General features: G+C 37.7%; 1 protein-coding gene across 4 annotated transcripts in view; it reads right to left on the reverse strand.

Moving 5' to 3' along the window:
* LOC114798462 (neural cell adhesion molecule L1.1-like) overlaps window positions 1-6,840 on the reverse strand; it is a 37,816-nt gene extending 30,976 nt beyond the window's left edge. For 3 of the 4 annotated variants that reach the window (XM_028994201.1, XM_028994202.1, XM_028994198.1), the window contains exon 1: window positions 6,706-6,840. The gene's annotated coding sequence lies outside the window, so the exon portion shown is untranslated. The remainder of the gene's footprint in view (window positions 1-6,705) is intronic. The other variant, XM_028994200.1, reaches the window with a different exon arrangement.

Consider the following 6,840-nt stretch of genomic DNA (forward strand, 5'->3'; position numbering starts at 1 on the left):
GCCTAAAACTTCCTAAGGGAGTGCAAGACCTTATATAAAAAAAAGCTAAATATTCAAATTCTGTCACGAATTAGATTCCAGTCTGATGCAACGTGATTTTCTTTCTTAAACAAGAAACAGCTGACCATAATTTATCAAAATTCTTATTTTCATAAACAGTGAGAATAGATAGTGAGAAATGTTAATATTATTAACATTTTAAAACCAGACTTGCTATTATCATTCGGGATGATTATATTCAAGATTACTGCTTCACTAATGATCTGAGTGAGATAAAGGGTTAAATCACATGCTGACAAAAAGCTTCCAGTGATGGGGCGTCATCTGGCTGGTACCTCTCCTTCTGTTTCCATGACAACGGGATCTCCCTTGGCTTTCCCACACAGAAATTACAATATAAGCATGGGTAAACTCACACATTCTCAACAAAGACACACACACACACACATACACACACATTCTTAGTACAGAAAAAAAATCTAATTTACATTTAAAGTCAATTGTATGGTCCTCACTTTTCTGAGTAGATAATTTCTGTTATTTTATGGAACAGAAAGCCAATACCGACTACAGTCAGCAATACTGACTACAGTTCACTTTCCTCTGACACACAGATATGACCACCATGCATAACATATAAAAAGGATCAGCAGTCAGCACTGAAATAAGCATATCTGCATTAGCCAAGAATGATATGAGCCATTATGATGTAATCATATTAAAGGACTGGATCGTTTAGGGTGACCTTTACTTCTGCATAGTTCTGCCATGACTGCCGCTTATCTTGAGTCTGGATAAGATTTACTAAAGCACTGATTTGTTTGTGTGTTTGATCATGAAAAAATACTTTCTGCTGCAGACACTGGAAGAGCAAAAGAGAAAAGGGCAGTGAGATGATGAAATGTGGCGCATATGCCCCAGAAACCTGTCTCCGCTCTGACTGCGCCTCCACCCTAATGAGCCTGTGAGTCCCCATGGACCCTCCATTGATAACTCAATATCCATGACCCTGGTAGGCCCTGCCTGTGAACAAAAGGGAGATGAGTGGACCACATCCTCATTGTGTCCCCTTTTCACTCCTAAACCCTGGTTCTTCATTAGGGTAAGCCTCTTAGGGCCAACCCAAACATTTACACAGGCCCTAATTCATCTCCTACCTGCCACATCCATCTTTTATTCATATTCAAAATTAGCTTTAAGAGTGTGACAGTATCTTTCAAGGAATCTGTTTCCCCAGCACATTAACATGAGGTGCTGTGCCAGAAATGGAAGGAGCTCAGCTTCCTCAATCAAACGCAAATTAGCACTTTAATTCAGTTCACTTTGATTCAAGCTGAATGCTGTTGGTTCATGAGATTACTCTTGACATTACGAGATATTTGTATTGAACTGCATGCGCTAAAAATTAGCTAAAAATTCACAATATTATATTTTTGTATCAATATTTTATTATTCATTATTGTCCTCTATTGTTACTTAAAATTAGAATGATGCTGAGGTCTCCAGGGGTTTAAAGTAATTTTTAACTTCCTGCTCTTTTTTTTTCAAAATTACACTGAAGAAAGAAGACTACGATTAAAAAAAAAAAGCTGACAGCTACCACATATTTAACATAAAATCACATTTCAACATATTTCATCTTATCAACTTCGCTATCAGTCTTTCAAAAAAAAGAAAATTTGCTATCTATCGATCAGCACTACTGATTACACCACTGAGAGTTCTGTCCATCTCAGATTCATCAAAACCACACAACAGCCTATTTTTAATTAAAAACATTTCAAATTAAGAACAGCAGTAGTTTTCATGATGCAGAGTCAGCATCAGCATCATATGAAAAAAGTAGAACACGTATGAATCTCATAGATATGAGTTCAGATATGAGTTCATACTTTGTTCTACTTTTTTCATATGTATAAGAAATGCACAATACTCTACGTTTTACGGATGTGTATCTGAGAAGATTGCACATAAACCAATTTTGTCTTGTACATCCTCGTCAAAAGCTCACGCAAATTTCAACTTTTATCCTTCAAAAATTTAATTTGACATGTGAATGATCAATAATGTTGGTACAAGAGAAAAGTAGTGTGTGCAAGACAAAATGTGCAAGCTATTCATTTCCAAATGTAAGAGAAAGTATGTGCAAGCTTTCCATGTAGAGATGAGAGGTAAGGTAGTGTGTGCACAAGCACTTCATGTATATATGTACATATAAAAACTTTTCTTGATATAAGGCCTAGGGAGCACCTCATAGCAATCATTTGCTTTATATGTGCTGACGTAAGCTCTTCATACTCATTAAATTGTCCCTTCTAAACCATCATTGCTGAAAGGAGTGAATCAGTGTGTTGAGGTGTGTGCAGCTTTAAAAAAAAACTTTAAACAAATGCCAAACTGTTTTCTGTAACTGCACAACAATATTTATTCAATTGACCCACAGAATTTCCCGCAGTTTCCCACATGACACCAAGCACACCCCAAAGACCACCAGTTGTTCATAGTCCAGTGGTCCAACAGAATGGCCTCTCGCTATTAGCCAAATTAATAGATAATTCTATAAAAGGAAAGAATTCAATCTGATGCTGAAATCTTTCATAGCTACTGAAGTGTCAACAGGAAAAGATGGTAAGACATGGTGATGAGGTAAGATGAGATAAGGTTGTTCTTAGCAGCAGAGAGCTTCTCACGCTTAGATGGAAACAGTTGATACAGATATCAGAATTGCGTTTATTGGCCAAGTATGTGAGTGAACGCATACAAGGAATTGGATTCCATCTCTCAAGCACAACAGTATAAAACATCAACCACAGTATACAATAGTCTAAAATACAAAGATTTATAGCACAAGTGTGCATGTGTGGTATGCCATAGACTAAATATTAGAATTTAAACTGCAATACATCAGTAAGTATATTTCATTATATGAGAAACTTCCCCATATATTTGAATTGCCCTTTTCAATGTATAATTTCATTTAATGAGATTATGATCATGCAATTCAGTTGCATTTTGTTGAAATAAAAAACAAACTGCAGTTAGTATCTGGTGGGTGTAATGCATTAATTCTGTGCAGGATATTTGAAATGCAGATTGGATCTCAGAGAAGTTAATAAAGTCGGACGATGAAGAAGAGCTGGGCCTCAATGAACATGTGCCTGGGTGGGTGTGTATTTTCCTTCTGCGTAAGTGTAAGGTGCAAATAACTTCCATCCCTTCACCATCACCATAGCAACCCCCGACACAGCAATAGTTCTCCTTCCCCATCCCCCATCGCTCCCCTCCCCCACGCTCTCTCCTCTCTGCATCTCTTACCACGCCCTTCTGTTCCCATTCACGGCATACACACCACCTCTTCTCAGTTAGAGAAGTCGGTCAGTGGATGGAGGATCGAATCTTAATGCATGGCTCTAAATGTACAGATCTCCCCATGTCTGTTCTATTTATTTTGATCCAAGGTGCCCATCTCTCCTCCATTTGTTGTTTCTCTTTACTGGTAGTTGTTAGATAGTAGGGATGCTTTCCTGTAAATCTCCTTGCTTTACAATATAAAGTGTACAAAACTGCATATTGTAGGTCAATAGGCGTGAAACTTTCAGAGAAAATGCAAGCAGAATACCATAGTGAGGTTGCTAAAGATATTTGTTTCATTTAACAGTGGATAACTGGGTGCTTTTTAACATACACCTTCCCAGCGTTCAGTCATTAATATATAAAGGAGAGCAACACCAAAACAGCTTTGTTTCACCAGATCATTTTCTCCCCAAGAGCAAACTGAAACCAAATCCATACAGCTATAAATAAGTGGATGCAGCTGGTGAGCCTTCGGAGTTCCACAGACAACGGTGACACCGAGAAGGAAAGAAAGGAAGGGGGGAAGGAGTGTGTGTGTGTTTTATACATTCACTACATGTGTTAAAATGTCAATGATGCTGGCAACAAACTTAATAACACGAACTTTCCTGTCAGTTCCCTTCAAAATAAGCCCTGCATTGTCCTTCTAGTCAAAATCGCCCAATAGGTTTCTACTTGGCTTTCTGACATTCCTCTAGCCCTCTGCTGACAGTCTGTCTAGTTTAAAAATTTTCACTCATATTTACTGCTATACATTTAGTCACATGGAGTGGAATCAAGTGGAGTATATATAAATCACTTATATGTAAAAGGTGACTGGAAATATATGTTAAAATTAAATAAATAATTTCGATTAATGTTAATTACCATAAGAGCAGAATTAATAAAATGAATTGTCTTTGAAAAAAATATTTGGTTCTGCAATTTTACATTTTTTATTGAGTAACACCAACATTTTATGTTCAGTAAACAATGATGCTTGAAACATTGCATAACACAGACTAGCCTTAAACTCCATCTCCAGGGCTGACAGAATGAAAAGCAGCAGGCTGATCCCAAATAGGAGAAAAAAACACTATACTCTTCCCCATAATAACAACCAGTGAGTCTGCTCCAAACGCAAAAATATGAAGATTCAATGTGACAGTCGTTTCATATGAAATAAAAAAAAATCATATGAAAGTCCATTCAATAAGTGTAAATTGTAAATCAATATCTGTTATTAAAATTTTGTCATAATAAAACTTGGTGTACTTGATATAGCTGCACCACCTTATGTAATTTACAAAAAATAATTACTAAGGTATTTCCTTTTTACCTCTTTTTTTGTCCAGGGTAAAATAAGATCAGAAATTGATTTTGAGTGAGTTCAGTATGGCTGGTGTGCATGTTTTTTGGTAAAGCCACTATCTCCCCCTTCCTGTGGTCTGAATAAAGCCGTGGTGTTATTCATTCAGTGCTTTTCCACAGAGCAACTGTCTCTTTGAGATTGTCCTCTCTCCACAGTCTCGCAAATGTCAGAGGGAGAGAGAATAGACAGCCGTCTGGCTCTGTCACACGACGCAAACAGTGCACCTTGCATCAGACACATTCCATCACCCCTGACATTTCACCCCGCTCCCACAAATCCACTTACATTTCCTATTTTAAAATCCCCCACAGCCTACACTGCAGCTGAAACAAGCAAGAAATGGGAGTGGAAAGAGTTTTTTCCCCAAACAAAGCTCCCCATTATGTCAGAAGGGGAACAGAAATTGACTGCAAGACAGTGTTGAAAGGTCGAACTTGTACAGGAGATGTGTCAGGGATGCATGACAAGAAACTCAAAAACCTCAAACAGCCACATAAAGAAGGCCAGTTTTCACTGAACTGTCAGAACTGATCAAAAGACATTATATCTCTTATCCTCCAACAAGCATAATCCATTCAAGATCTCTCTCCCATCCTTGACTCTCACCATTCAACATTGCACCAACATCTCTTGCAGGTTGTGGCCTAATTTGAGTCGATCATCTATCAAAGCGACTTGAGCTACAATGAAACTGCGCATAGATTCCAGATTCCAAGCATTTATTGTCACATGTACAGTAGAAATGAAATTCTTATTTTGCAGTCCACAAAAAATACAAAATTTTAAATAAAAAAGAAATAGCTTAAAATAGCTATAATAAAAAATGTGCTTAATGTGCAGAATAACAGTATGAAATAGGTAGGTGATGATGTCCATTGGCCATTGGTCAAATGGCAGTAATAAAATGAAGACAAATGTAATGATGCCAAAATTCAGCCAGTAGAACCACAGCTATCTACTAATGAGAACTTGCCAATAAATGTGATAATTACCTCATGTGGGCGTGTTCATGAAGCAGAGCGATGGAGAGTGTCTAAGTTGTCCCCATTTGCTTTTATGGTCAGATCATTTAGCCGATTGGGTTACACAGTTATTTGTATTTTAAATCACATCCGTCTGACTTGGTACATGCATGATGGCAATGTGGACATAATGAAACAATCCTTGTTCACAATGACTGACCCTAATGTACAGTTAATATAGGTGTATGGATTTCAGACATCTACAGCATGATGATCAGCTGTTTAGGTGACTAGCCAAACCTGCTGTAGACTTGGGCCTCATATTTTTTTTATTGTTGCTGTTTAATTTAATAAAGTAATTACGTTAAAAGACTATTAAAGTCTCTGTTGTAGAATTTATAGACTGAAGAAGATGACTATTAAACACAGGGGCAATACATTTAGACAGATATTTCCAGATTCACAGGTGCCATGTCAGAAAACAAGATCAAAATTGCATTTGCACAAAATCAAGAACAGAGAGAGAAATGCTCCATGGACACAGCCTGACTAATGCAGCACATTTCTAAAATGTATTGCCACCAGAAATATACTATCTAGCCACATTAGAGCCACGTTAGATGTGATCATGGACTCCATATAACCAGGTGGGGGTAGAAAATGCAACATGCACCAATTCATTAAATATTGCATCATATTACGCTACAAAGCCATATAATAGACCAATATCAGCAGTCTACATAGTTTTGGACAGGCATGATTCAGAAAATAAAAATTATTAATTATTGTATCTATACTAATCATGTACATTTTCTTGCTAAGGTGAAATGTTGCATTGGTGCATTGAATTGTGAAAAGTATTTTATACTGCAACTTCTCCTAGCCTACACGCACCAAGTGCATCCTGCTAAATCCAGAGAGTGGAGAAGGTGTGATCCTGCCATCTGGCATAACCAGCCAGGCTCTGTCACATACAGGCTCAGGATTTCATGCATCAGCCCTTACCTACACAGGAGGATGGTCTGTGATGTAAAATACCTTTCTGATGGTTGATCCTGGCTTTGCTCCTCGCCTCTCCCTCCCTCTTTCTGTCTGGCTGCTTCCCAATACAGTGAGAGGGGAACGTGCCTTCTGGTCTGCACTGATGCTGCAGTGATACAGAAAACACTTTCC

Source organism: Denticeps clupeoides, chromosome 10 (assembly GCF_900700375.1).
Source record: "Denticeps clupeoides chromosome 10, fDenClu1.1, whole genome shotgun sequence".
Lineage (NCBI taxonomy): Eukaryota > Metazoa > Chordata > Actinopteri > Clupeiformes > Denticipitidae > Denticeps > Denticeps clupeoides.